This window comes from Lygodium microphyllum, chromosome 30 (genome assembly GCF_053477565.2).
Source record: "Lygodium microphyllum isolate KBCC chromosome 30, Lygodium_microphyllum_v1.1.10, whole genome shotgun sequence".
NCBI classification, from domain to species: Eukaryota; Viridiplantae; Streptophyta; class Polypodiopsida; order Schizaeales; family Lygodiaceae; genus Lygodium; species Lygodium microphyllum.
Genome location: NC_141164.1, coordinates 119,736,430 through 119,751,236, shown reverse-complemented (window position 1 = coordinate 119,751,236; position 14,807 = coordinate 119,736,430). Strand labels below are relative to the sequence as shown.

The 14,807-nt window shown below is 41.6% G+C and overlaps 1 pseudogene; it reads right to left on the bottom strand.

The window, feature by feature from the left end:
- Nucleotides 1–10,995: 10,995 nt before the first annotated feature.
- On the bottom strand, nt 10,996–12,794 carry LOC148010287 (uncharacterized; annotated as a pseudogene).
- Nucleotides 12,795–14,807: the final 2,013 nt, after the last annotated feature.

Here is a 14,807-nt window from a genome sequence, read left to right as displayed (position 1 = left end):
TGATCAAGGTGGTCATCACCTCTACTTGTCTTACACACCACTCAAAGAGAAAATTTTGATTTGGAGCATTCTACTCAACATGGTCAACACCTTGGTTGCATATACACTTCATACTATCCATAATCACCACTTAAGGTGGTCTTTGCCATGAGTTTCCTTCACCTCCATTAACCATCACCTTGATCAAGGTGATCCATCACCTTAACCAAGATCATCAAGACCGGCATTGTACACCACCTTGCTTGCATTTATTTTGCTCAAAGTGAATTATCACCACCTCTAGTCAAGATGGAACTTCACCATGGCTATATCCATCTACAATAGGCATTACTTTGCCTGTAGTAGTGCATCACTTTTGCTCAAGGTGACCTTGAGTAGATCATGCCTACTATATTTGATCACCTTGATCAAGTTGATCCAGAACCTCTATGGTGGCCACCACCTTGATTATTCTACAATTCACTTCATCTCCCCACATGGACTACATGTCAACCACTCAAGGTGATCCTAATCCATTACCTTGACCCAAATTCAATAACCTAGATCAAGCTAATTCAACTTGACTAATTTTCATATCACTCAAAGTGATTTGCATATAGAGCATATAGGGCACATTGAATAATACAACTAACTCAAGGTGATCAAAACACGATAACACTTCAAAATCACTTTAGGAGACCAATCAAGGTGACTAGTTCATCACATTGATTGGAAATCCTCTCAAGTGGTATTTTGTGATCAAGCTAGTAGCTATATATCACTTTTACATCAACTCTAGTGTGCTCATGTAGCTTACACCAACTCTAAACATATCCGATCCCAAATCCCACTTCTTGCACTCTTGTTCTCATTTCCTTGATTTCATCTTCCATCTTATTGTTATTTATAGCTAACTTTTCCTTTAGCTCGACTAGGTGTGTGGGTATGTACCAGCTCTCTATCATATTGAATTGAAGAATAACTTTATATTAGGGAAAATATGGACTCCAAAAGGGCCTCGTAAGGAATAGATTGTGTAAGGAGCAATTTTTCTAAACTTGTAGTCTAGTGGGTCTCATGTGTTAGGATGAGAGGGAATTAGGTTTTTCTCCAAAATAAAGGTGGCTTTCACAAGAAAATGTTAAAAGTCCAAATCTAGGATAGATTATCATAATGTTAAAAGGCCAAATCTAGGATAGATTATTATAATAGTGAATGTGTGCAAGAATAAGACTGACTCTTTACCTTGGTAGTAGGGGTTATGGCCCATAAAGAGAGATTGGGGTGTTCAATTTCCACAAGTAGCATTTGCCCTAGGGGTCCCATGAACACCAGGGTGCACTTATAACAAAGAGTGCCTTTCATGATACCATAATGGCCCCATGGACTTATAGCATGAGCTTACAATATCCCTGTATTTTGGCTCCTTCACACACTACTGTTTAATAGAGGAAGTGAAGTTTTAATTTGAATTTAAAACTCCCTCCCAATTACCTTGAAATGCCACAAGCCCCTTTTGGAAAGTAACCCCATCTTTTCAAATTAAAAATATTCAAAGATTACTTTTTCTAATCTCATAGTCTAGTGGGTCTTGTTTGTTATTATGAGAGGGGATCAGGTTTGTCTCCAAAATAAGGGTTGATTTTGCAAGAAAATTAAAAAATCCAAATCTAGGATAACTTATTATAAAAGCCAATGTTTGTAAGAACAAGCTCAATTCTTTACCTTGATGGTAGGAATATGGCCCATAAGGTTGATGGGTTCAATTTCCATGTGCAATGCATTTTGATTGGTTAAAAAGAGTGCCTTTCATGATGCCATGGTGGTCTCATGGACACACGGTATACACTTATAACAAAGAATGCCTTTCATGTTACCATAGTGGTCCCACGGACATGTGGGATACACTTATAACATCCTCACATTTTTGATCCTTTATACACAATATAAAAAAAGAGAATTTTGAATTTGAATTTTAAAACCTTTTTCTTTTCATCACCAATGGTAGAGGAATGACCTTTGCCTTTTGCATTGGTGGACAATGTAGCATCTCCATTGTTGCTATCTTCTCGGGCTCCTCCTCCATTAGTAGTGCATCTGGTAGTGCCTTGTATGTTGGATCAAGGTCAAAACATTGTTTGAACAACTTGTAAGTAAGACACGCAATGCCTTTGCATTCCTTCATTTCCAAGCTCATAAAAGATCTACATTTGGAGGAATCATAACACTTAAATTTGATGCATTAGGGATGGGTTGTGGTTCTAGGTCAAAGTCCCTAGTACCATCTCTAAAAGCTCATAAGAATCAAGGATAGCTATAATTTTAAGCTTTCAGAAAGTTTAGTTTCTACTATCTAACTTCCCTTCATTGAAGGTTGGTGGACGAATCCTCAATATTTAAATTGGTGGTACAACAACACCACCACTTGATGCGCCAATAGTACTACCTAATGCAGTAGACGATAGTTCTCCTCTTTGTTGTTGAAGCCCTTGCCTCTCGTGTACTCATCACTCCTTAAACCCCCTCTAGGCTCTGATACAATGTAGAAATTATGCTGTGTAGGAGAGTAGAGAATACACATCAAATATGAGAAGAACAGGAACGACTTTAATTTCAAGTGAACTAATATAATGATGTCTCTTTCAATGCCTATGCTTCCACCATGAAGCCTAAATGGTGAATTAGGTGGAAGATAGGTGAATAGCTTAAAAATAGATGGAAGAACTCTTATTGGGTGAAAGATTGATGATGGCTTTAGAGGAGTCTTCCTTTTATAGCTCTAGAAGGTAGTCTAGTCAGCTTGTCCGGACATATTATGAACCATCCCTAGTTGGCTTGAGAATATTCTAAGGAATATTTCCTTTATCGTCAAACCAAGGCACTGCCCTTAGACTCGTCAAGGGGTTTGTTGCCCCCCTTGAGCCCCCCCCCCCCAAGAAACGAGGGGCTCTTGGACCTCAAAATAGGGCCCCCTAATACTCTTGAACCCTATATCTCAATGCATTGTGCCTTGAGTTGTGATCAGCACAACTAATCCACCTAACCCAAAGGCTAGATCTACAAAGGTCACCTTGTTTCCATATGCTTACATAGACTACATCTGATATATAAGTGAAGATCTAGGCTTACACATGGCTTAACAAGGGGGTTGCTTAAATTGAATGCTTGCTTAATCAAGCATCTTGGTTGAGGTTAGAAGCATAGGGAAAGCTTGTTGAAGCACATGGCTTGCTTGTTGGACAAGTACGGGTTTTACAATTTTCAAAGAGGAGAAGTGAGTGAGTCTTGATTCTTGAGGTAAAGGGGGGACTTTAGATCTCGAGTAGGACAAGAAGACATCATTGCAAGTGTTGAATGTGGTGATGACATGCCATATGCTTCATCTATTTGATTGGCCAAAGCAAAACATTACTGCCTTGCTCATAAATTCTTTCACTTAGCCTAATGAGGTTGTTAAGGTTTAATCTTTTAAACCACTTTCACATTGCGATAAATTTGAAGTAGTACAAATAACTTCTATTCACACTGGCAATCAATGAATTGGTTATCTTGTGGAACTGTTTTCACATTAAGCTTGCCTTAAATTGGTTTGTACATCTATGTGTTCACATTGAGGAAGGCCTGAACTAGTTATTTTGAAGGGAAAAAATGACGTTTAATGCAACATTTGGGTGCCATTTTGGAGGGAAAAGAATTGCATAAAAATTTGAAAAAAGTTAGCATGTATGAAATGTTATTTGGACATCAATTTTAGCATAAAAAGCTTTAGAAAAAATAGGAAAAATGGTCAATTTTTGGTTCGTGTTTTGATACAAATTGAGTAGTACAAGCATTGTTTGAGCTTCATATGCAGTGCTTCTTGTTGGACAATAGATGTGTATTATGTCATATTTTGTGTTGTTATTTTTGATAGCAATTGGGCACACGTATCACTCTTGAATCATTAAACTTCAGTTTATACGCAAATTTTTGATCCTTTTTTATGCTTTTGGTCATGAAATGGGTGCGAATGATGCTCAATTGATTTATTTTTGTTGAGTACTGATTCATCATATTGTATTTTGTTGATTTTCTCTAATTACATATGTCATTATGTTGGAAACTATGCAAATGACACAAATTGTTGTTGGGGATAAGTTGACAAAGGACAACTATAGTGTTTGGTCCTATTATATGGAAAATGTTCGTATGAGAAGAGGTCGTTGGCATTCATAACAAGTGAGGATGTATGTCCTAAACTCCAAAATGAGCCAATGGAGGAAGAAAATAAGGTCTATAAGGATTGGATAGGTAAAAACAAGCAGATGAAAGTTTGGATTTATCGATGCATTTCAAAGATCTAGATCCCATACATAAAGAAGGCATTTACATGTAAGGATGCATGGGAGATGATGGAAAATATGTGTGACACTTACATGGAGGCACATAAGATATAATCAAAGCAAAGGTTGTATGGTTCATTGTGCAAAAATCAAAGCATTAGTGATTATGTTACTGAGATTAAGCAGATTATAGAGAATCTTGCTTTGATTAATACACAACTTGATGAGACTTGGTTTTGGTGAGTTTTAAGGGACTTGCTGTGTATACACGTCCTTGGATACTTCTATTATTTTGAGAGACAGCTCAATTCTTGGTTTTTAGAAATTTAATGGTTTATTACTCATGGAAGAAATAAAGCTTGGCCTTAATGCATCCAACAATGGGATAAACACTAGTATGACATTGCGTTTTATCATAAGAGAGGACGTGGTAGTTCTTTGAGAGCTAGAGGATCTTCTTATGGTCAAGGATATATTTTTGCTCATGGATGTAACTCTTATAGATGTTGAGATTTTATGCTTAGCAACAAGGGGAGAGCTTTCTCTAGAGTCAAAGGATGGTTTAGTCCGCATAAAGATAGTGCATGTCATTATTGTGGAAATTTTCATCATTATGAGAAGGAATGGTTTAAGAAGCAAAATGCTATTTGCAGAGGTCGTGAAAGGACTTTGTATGGATATGATGCATATGGTTATGGAGGTACCTATTATGTCTTTAGAGGTGGATTAACTAGAGGATATTTGTTTGCCGTGGAGCATGTACTTGGGAGTATGACTCATTCACCTAGTGAGGATGACGATTGCTTCTTGGATTTGGGTGCTACAAACCACATGACACATCATGAAGAATGGTTTGTTAGGGAGTAAGAGATGCATAATGAAGAGTACACAGCCATTAGGGATAATATATTACATTAAATTATGCCTATTGGAAGTTTCCAGCACCATCTCTAAAAGCTCATAAGAATCAAGGATTGTTGTAATTTTAAATTTCCACAAAGTTTAGTTTCTACCATCTAATTGGCCTTCACTGAAGGTTGGTGCATGAATCATCAATGTTTAAATTGTAGGTACAACAACACACCACTTGATGTTCCAACACTGCAACCTAATGTAGCAGGTGACAATTCTCCTCTTTGGGTGTTGAAGCCCTTGCCTATCATGTACTCTTTACTCCTTAAAGCCCCTTAGGCTTTGATACAATGTAAAAATTATGATATATAACAGATAGAATTTAAGCAAAGTATAGAGAATACACATCAAATATGAGAAGAATAGAAACAATTGTATTTTCAAGTGATTTGATACAATGATGGCTCTTTCCATGTGTACTCTTTCACTATGAAGCTTAGATGGTGATCTGGATAGATGAGAGGTGAATAGCTTAAGGCTAGATGGAAGAACTTTGATTGGGTGAAAGATAGATTGACGATGGCTTTGGAGAGGTCTTTCTTTTATAGCCCGAGAAGGTAGTCTAGTCAGCACGTTTGACCATATTATGAACCATCCTTAGTTGGCTTGAGAATATTCCAAGAAATATTGTCTTTATTGTTGGCAGGTTGTTGGGGCATGACCCTCAAATCCTTTTCAAATGGGTTGTTAGATCCCTTGAGTCCCCCCTAGAGCCAGAGGCTCTTGGACCTCAAAATAGGGGTCCCTAATAACTTCCATACCCCATACCTCAATGCATTGTGTCGCGAGTTGTTATCAACACAACTACTCTACCTAACCCAAAGGCTAGATCAACAAAGGTCACCTTTTTGGCCTCTGATCTTATAGACCTCATCTAATATATAGGTCATGATCTAACCAATGTCTACGCTTACACATGGCTTCTTCTAAAAAATGGAGCCTTGTGACTTAAAGTGAACATGGATTTTTGGTGGCACCTTACAAGGGTAGGGCATTGAGTATATCTAAGAGAATGAAGAAAAAAGTGGTGGATTGAGCCTCTAACTCTGGTGCCTATTTTTATTTTGTTGCGTGTTTATGTTAATTCTTTTTAGTTGGTATCAGAGTGGGAGTTAAGAATCAAATTGAAGAGCATGCGAAACAAGGTTTACATGGAATAAAAGCTTTTCAACTAATCGACCCAAAACAAATACATGGATTAAAAGAGCTATCAAAACTTGTTTAGAGCCTCTATTGCCACATTAGACACTTTTTGGGAAACCATTGAAGGTTGTAAATAGTGAAAGATAGTAAGTTTTCATTTGGTTTTGGTTGCAAACTGGCCTGATACTTGGAAGCAATGGGGTTGCTTAGGTTGAATGCTTACTTAACCAAGCAGTTTGGTTGAGGTGAGAAACACATGGGTAGCTTGTTGAAGCACATGGCTTTCTTGATGGGCAAGTAAGGTTTTACGTTGTCGTGATGCTATGCAGACACAGTGTGAAAAAGCATGGAATGCATCACCATCCGACTTCTTATTGATCAAGAGAGTTAATGTGATCTGAGTCATTAGTATTAGTGTGACTTGCGTGAACGATCCAAAATACTAGATTTTTGGATAATTTTAGCCTTTTTTTGATATTGTTTATTGTAAAAATATGAAAAATTTAGAAAAGGTTCTAGATTAGGATGGCATGCAAAAAGCAGATTGCTTTTTTAGCAAGTTATGGGATTTTCATAAAAAAGACAAATTGATGAAATCGTGCGCGTCGCGATCACTCTAAACAGGTTGAAAACTGAACTTTGAACTGAAAGAAGAAGAATGAGTGATCTGGGAGATCCATGACCAGGTGTCCTTGGAGGGAATATCAGGAAGTGTCATCAAAATCTTATCCTCGACAGCCCTCATTTCAAACCTGTTAGTGAGTTGAAGGATATCAAGGGCATCCTAATAAGGGTCGATTGTATTTGTTCAATTTGTCCCTTTCAACTTGGATACCATGAGGCGAACCCAGGAAGGTTTTCGAATAAGCAGGGGGGATTCTCAGATCTTCTAATTGTAGGGCCCATAAGGCTTTGAATTTGAATACATTACCTACAATGGACGTAAGCATATTAGTAATGGAACCTTTTTCAAATAAATCCAAAGGATAAGCTACATATGCTATGCATTGATTTTCCTCCCCAAAAATGGGTTCAATATCATAGCATCGACCTTTATAACGATCAAGACTAGTGAGCCCATCAATCAGATTGTGGTCCACATACCTGTAGAAGATTCTGTAGCTACTGTAGCTCTAGCTTCTTCAGGAGGTACCCCAGGTTGTGGGGTCATTCGAAAAGCTGCTAAGATATCAGTGTCTTTTGTTCCATATTCGAGAGTGTAGTAGGTCAATCGATAATCTCTAACAGAAGAGAGAAACAAAGACATTTCTCTCAAGGTATCAATTTGGTGTGGGGGTTGCCTGAAATACCCAATTGATGTGGATAGACTAAAATACTGGGGAACAATTGTCACCCGATATTCCTCCTGTGTATAGGCCTAAACTCCTAGCCTTTCTGAGTAGTCCTTCTTGGTTGGAGGACCCCTCGAACCTAGGAATTGAAATTGATTGCTGCTTCTACAGACTTGTGAGTAAAGCAAAAGAGGCTAGGATAGTATGATCCTTTTGCCACCCCCCAATCAAAAGGTGGTCCCGTAGTTCTTGGTCTGTGAATTGGCGTTCTCAGGTGCTCCTTCTTTCACGTCTAAGCCGAAGTTGTTCAACCCGTGCTCAAGAGATAGTCATCCACACACTGATAAGGAATGTATAGATTCTTGAGGGGAGTCTTTGGGGGTAAGTGGTCCTCCCTGGATCGCCCGGATCCCACGGGTGAATAGAAAGTTGAATCCCCATAGGATTTCACCTAAATCACCTTGTCCATCCTCCCAAAAAAGAATTTGATCCCAAAAGTCGAGACAGGAGGAGTGCGCCATGCTAATGTTCCTTGGTAATAGAATTGGATCATACTCATCTTAGGGTTAGGTGCTAATGGGCACATCTAACTACCCATGTGTCTGAAAGTCTTCACGGCCCAAGTGCAACGATGCAATTATCAGGGGTGCACTCTACCAACTGAGCTAATAGCTTGTCATGCAGGCTCCCCTGGTCCATAAGGAGTGAGAGAGGCCTGCCATGCCGAAGCGGGGAGCTCATCCCCATCCCTTGGATTTCCCTGAGGAAGGATGGGATTCTTTTCAGTTTGTTTTGACATGAGGGAACAAGCTCATGGATTAGGTCTTGTTTCACCTCTAAGATAGGAAAAGAAAAACCTATCTAGGGGTGTGTAAACCACTTCTTCCAAGACTTGGAAGAGTGAGCAGAAAACCAAAGTGCGAAATAAGTATGAACTCTCCCTGAAAAGGAGGTGATCTAGCTGCACCTTCCAGTACGGCTACATTGTTACGACTTCAATCCAGTCACTAGCCCTGCCTTCGGCATCCCCCTCCTTGCGATTGAGGTAACGACTTCGGGCATGGCTAGCTCCCATAGTGTGATGGGCAGTATGTACAAGGACCGAGAATGGATTCACCGCTGTATGGCTGACCGATGATTACTAGCGATTCTGACTTCATGGAGGCGAGTTGCAGCCTGCAATCTGAACTGAGGCCAAGATTCTGAGGTTAGCTTGCCCTCTCACGGGGTCGCGACCCTCTGTCCTAGCCATTGTAGCATGTGTGTCGCCCAGAGCGTGAGGGGCATGTTGACTTGACGTCATCCCCACCTTCCTCTGGCTTATACTGACAGTCTGTTTAGGGTTCCAATTTGAGTAATGGCAACTAAACATGAGGGTTGCGCTCATTTCGGGACTCAAACCAACACCTTACGGCGGCACGAGCTGACGACAGCCATGCACCACCTGTATCCACATTCCCGAAGGCACTCCTTTTTTTCAAAAGGATTCATAGTATGTCAAGCCTTGGTAAGGTTCTTTGCGTTGCATCGAATTAAACCACATGCTCCATCGCTTGAGCGGGCCCTTATCAATTCCTTTGAGTTTCATTCTTGCGAACGTACTCCCTAGGTGGGATACTTAATGCATTAGCTACAGCACTGCATGGGTAAATACATAGATCGCCTAGTATCCATCGTTTACGGCTAGGACTACTGGGGTATCTAATCCCATTTGCTCCCCGAGCTTTTGTCTCTTAGTGTTAGTGTTGGCCCAGCAGAGTGCCTTCACCTTTGGTGTTCCTTCCGATCTCTACACATTTCACCGCTCCACTGGAAATTCCCTTTGTCCCTACTGTACTCCAGCTTAGTAGTTTCCACCGCCTATCTAGGGTTAAGCCCTGGTATTTGACAGGGAGCTTAGAGAGCCACCTATAGATGCTTTACGCCCAATCATTCCGGATAATGCTTGTATCCTCTATCTTACCCGGTTGTTGGCACAGAGTTAGCCGATGCTTATTCTTCAGATACCGTCATTGCTACTTCTCTGAGAAAAGGAGTTTACGACCCGTGGGCCTTCTACCTCCATGCGGCATTGCTCTGTCAAGCTTTCGCTCATTGTGGAAGATTCCCCATTGCTGCCTCCCATAGGAGTCTGGGCCGTGTCTCTCCCAGTGTGGCTGATCATCCTCTCAGACCAGCTACTAATCATCGCCTTGGTGAGCCATTGCCCCACCAACTAGCTAATCATATGCAAGCCCCTCCTCGAGCGGATTCCTTCCTTTTGCTCCTCAGCTTATGGGGTATTAGCAGCCGTTTCTAGCTATTGTTCCCCTCCTAGGGGCAGGTTATTATGCGTTACTCACTCGTCCACTACTAGAAACACCACGAGGATGCTCCCCATCCGACTTGCATGTGTTAGGCATGCCGCCAGTGTTCATCTTGAGCCAGGATCAAACTCTCCATAAGATTCGTAGTTGCATCACTTATAGCTTCTTATGCTCTTCTAGCTCTTCCTTCTGCAAATGAGGTGGATTCAACATTGCCCTGGAGAAATTGGAAGAAGATCTTCTATTTTCAAGTGCCAAGATCAAGGTGAATCTTTTCGCTTCCTATTCTATTAGCTTGAGGTTCATCCCCAGTATATCTATCCCTACCGGTTCATGTCAATACCACGAGCCTCTTTTAACCATTCCCTTATGAATCAAATTGAAAAGATGGAAGAAAAAGCTTGTATTCGGTTGAAACAGAATCTATACTGAACAGATGACTTGGGGAACGAAGTAAAGATAAAGGGATTGCCACCCCATCCCATGCGAGTGGCAAAATTGGCGGGCTGATCTCGTTTCAGGTCCATGGAGGCCCACAATTCGGTAGCTAAGTTGACAAGCAAGTGATGCTGGTCTTCTTGTCGTAGATTCTTTTGATTAGAGATGGCCTTCTCAAGGGTTTGTGAAAGGAGAAGAAGGAAGACCAAAGCGGACTGGTCTAGGAAATACTTGAATATACCAAAACCACCTAGTCAAGTAGCAAAGTATGTTCTCCTAATAAGAAAAAAATGGTAAAAAAAGAAGAAAAAGGTGAGAAAAAGCCTACTCAAAGCATGTACAAGATACAAGGAGGAGGGAGGGAACAAAGAGTCAAAAAGAGAGAGACCGAGGGATCGTGGCACTCTAGCTGGCCATGCCGATCCTGCCAATCCTGTCGATCTTATTGATATTTTCCTCAGATCTCACTTTTTTGTGTTTTTTTGTTTGTGTTTTTTGGGTCTATTTCTTCCTCTCCAATAAGATAGGCAATCCCAAAATCTCCAGGCTCCGAGCCCTCAAAAAAGAGTTTAGGTTGTTGAGCATGTCCTCTCTTGTCTCTTCTCATGTAAGAAAGAGCAGACCATCATTTTCTAGACTAATAGGTATCCCAAATCGATCATTGAGTAGCTTTTCTACTATAAATATGAGAAGGAAAAGCTTGTGAGAAGCCAATGCTCGGGAGGTCATCAGACCCTCGTGATAACTAATCCTTTTCCTACCTGGGATTGAGGCCTCCTCCTCCTTTCCATAATAGGGGAGCCTTCGGGTAGGCCAACAACTCTTCTCTCTCTACCCGATTGAAGTTTGAAAAAGGGATAGCTATTGCAGAAGGGTGGCGCAATACACGACGCATGTCATCTCAAACTCCACCCCATACAAATGCCTGCATGGTTCCTTGACTTTAGCTCATAGGGTTCCCTCCCCTGTAAGGCTAGCTCTGTTTCAACTCGGATAAAGAAATATAGGCTTAGGAATATCCTTTCCCCACTGGGAAAATACGTATTTCCAAAAGGAAGGAGAGTGGTAAGCTTCCCACATATTAGGTGCCCGCACCTTGCCCATAAGTCCAGCATAGATACTTGTGTGGCATGCAACCATAGCTAATTCCTCGAGAACTAGCTCTGGTGGCAGGGTAGTCTTCCCCAAAACCTCTTTCATGGTCCCCTTGAGGTCCCTCCTAAGGTTTTCTATGGTTGCTAGTCCCCCCTCAGTTTGGGGTATCAGCCTAGGATAACCAGCCAAATCCTTATAGGAAGTTACAACTATTGTACAAGGCACCTTCTTTGGAAGTATCGGGTAGTTCCTCACCTAAATAGGCGAATTAGCATATAGCTAGCTTTTTCTATGCTAGAAGAGTCATGGTTAAGATGGTTTAGTAGCTCTTGAAATTGATGAAGGGGATGTTTCAGCCGTTCCACACACCCCGATAGATCATCTACCAAGGGATACACCCGTCCTTCCATAGTGGTAGAGGGAACTAAGCTTCCGGGCAAGCCTAATGGGGCAGCTGAGGCTTTTTCAAACTCCTCATATAGGGTGAGTATTTCCCTTTGGTTGGGTGCTCTAATGGGAACTAACCGAATAACCCCGGAAGTGATTTCTTCCTCCATCCACTTTATCAGGACCAAACCGTCCAACTCAGGGTGTTCTGCTAAGAACTCCCTAGTAGCGCAGTCTTCTTCTTTGGTCATCCCGAAAATTTTCTTGTCTTCTAGATTTTCCAATTCCTCCCTTCCCTCCTCCACCTCCTCCAAAACCAACCCAAGAGCATTAACCACATGATTAGTGGCATTCTGATTATTCCTAGATTCGAGGAAAAGATCGAATGATCGCCATCACCCGCTCCAACTAGATCATCAACCAAATTTTCAACCAGAGGCTTAGCAGGTAAGGAATCCTCCCTCTCCTTCTTCTCCTCTTGTTCAAATAGTCTATTGTCATTGTAAAACCCTCTCCAAGGTTCTTCCTTGCTCAGTATCTGTACCAAATGAGACTTCACATTGTTTTTCATTGGCTCTCCTGATTGGTCCAGGCTCAACCCGATCACTACCCTCCCCCGCTCCTTCCTTTTCTGCACCACCCCCCTTATAGCCTTTAGATCGGATGGAGTAGTCCAGCACCTCTCCAAAAGAATAATAATTTATTGGTTCAATTTCGTTAGCTTCTACGTACTCTACATAAGATTCATACAAAGACCCGGGTGTGGGGATTTTCCTCGCCCCTAAGAGGAGCGCGTTCCTAGGTTAGTAACGCACCTTTTTTGAGATCCAGTCTAACAGCCCTATGTGGTCTACTCCCCCTCCAGTTAGCTCATTGAGGGCGTCCACGTGTTGCCCAATGCGGCAACGCTCAGCAGGCATGGAGAGTGCTCAGCTAATGAGTTCGCTTGCCTTTTTTTTGAGCTTATCTAGTAGGTATGGGTCTCTCTTCGTGGCTATCCTAGGAGTTAGTATGTACATGAATCGGAACCTAAACTTGCTTGTTCTCTCTTGAGCATCATGCGATTCCACTGACTTGGATCACTGGATGGAGATAAGCAGACTCGAACCACTGGCATTCGCCACAGGGTAAGCCTTCGCCTATCAGGCCTACCTGACGGAAGGATCCTTCAGGGGCATACAATAGGCAATGACTTCCCCCCAAACACGGCCTACAACTTTCATTGTACCGTGCTCTCCCAGGAGCAACACCCCCTGAATGAAAAGGCTCCAAAGGGAGATCTTGTGCTAGGCATTCTCCTAGTTTAGACTCCCGATCTGCGGGGGCACCAGACCATAAGAGGGTCTTGATCGGCCTTTCCTTTTATTTTTCTATAGACTCTTTTGCCTCAAGAGCGAGTGGTTGCCCTTATCCGACCCTTACCACCAACTGGAGTAGACACCGATGCGTTCTACTCCTCGAATCAGGTTTTATGGTTGGTCTGTGACCCCCGGATGATTTTGGCATCCCCTGGGGCGATCTGGTAGTTCCTATGGGATGGGGTTGATCGGGTCCGGTGTCGAAGGGTTTGTGAAAGCAATGTCGCAACCACAGAGGTCCTTGATTAATTTCAAGATGGAAGATCAATCAAGTGAATGAATACAAATCTGCAACAGCAACTCCGACATAAAGTGCATTGATCAAAAGAATATTTTCATCAATCATGTCCAGCAACACTTAGTTTCAGTTCAGGTCTAATATGACTGCAATACAATTCTTAGAAAACACTTATTTTCTTTTGTAAACATGTATTAATCCTCTTGTACTTGGAGTTGGAATATATTATTGGTGAAGAGTCCTTTCTAAAAAAGAATAGCTTCAATTTAGCCTCAATAGGCCTATGTTAGCCTCAATAGATCTATGTTGTGTGTACAAAAAGCTTTAGCAAAACAACAAACCACTTCTTCTCATAAAGCTTGCAAGGATTTTTGAAGGTCTTTCCATGGTGCATGTATATGAAACTGATCCAACCATATTTCCCATCTTTGTTCCTCCACTAAAGTTTGTTGGTCGTTCTTGAGCTCATTCAATTGTTACGATGCTTCTGCATTTCAAGATTTACTTCTAGCAGCAGACTTTTGGTCAAAAGTTAATTCACTCTGTGGTAATCCAGATTGGGTATTCATCCAACTCACTATCTTCCAATCGCTGGCATGGAACCAGCACAAGTCTGAGTGGAGAGCTAAACTCAGTTTACACAGGCTTTCTGAACATGCATCCGTTGTGAAACTCAATAGCCGCATCAGAAATCTATGATCATCTATGGTGCGAAAATGTTCTGAAGAATGAAGAACAAGAAGGATTCCACAATGAAGGTTATGAGGCGAGAGATCACACCCATCGATGTGCCTTGTAATGTTGCTTAATCCTGTGCGAGGATGGCAAGGAAAAGGTCACTGCAGTTCCTGATTCTCCCCTTTCCGCAGAGAAAAATTGTTTAAAGTTTCAAGCTTAACAAGTTTCTTCCCTCGCACAAAGTGCTACTGATCTCCACGAATCGTGTTAAGCAGCAGTCTCTTATAAGCCTCCGAAATCACTATATCTTGATAGCGTTATCAATAAGATAGATCACGTTCACTTTGAGTTGCAGACATTTCCAGCCCAGGTTGCTTGACCGTTAGTTTCATGTACATTGTTTCTGATGGTTACAACCCACATCACATGTTAGATTTCAAAGAAGGGGGAGGGAATCCATACGTAGCCATATGTTCTGACATAGCCAGCCCTCTCTGTCAGTTCATCTGCCTCTGGTGGTCCTCTGGAGGGGAAAAAAAAAACATTATTCCTGTCGCTGTAGTCACTCATCGCTTCTAGCTATTGATGTGACTGTCCAGAAGAAGCATAAGGGGAAACGCGGCACTTGCTTGTAGTGATCCAGACTCCACAAACGGGCG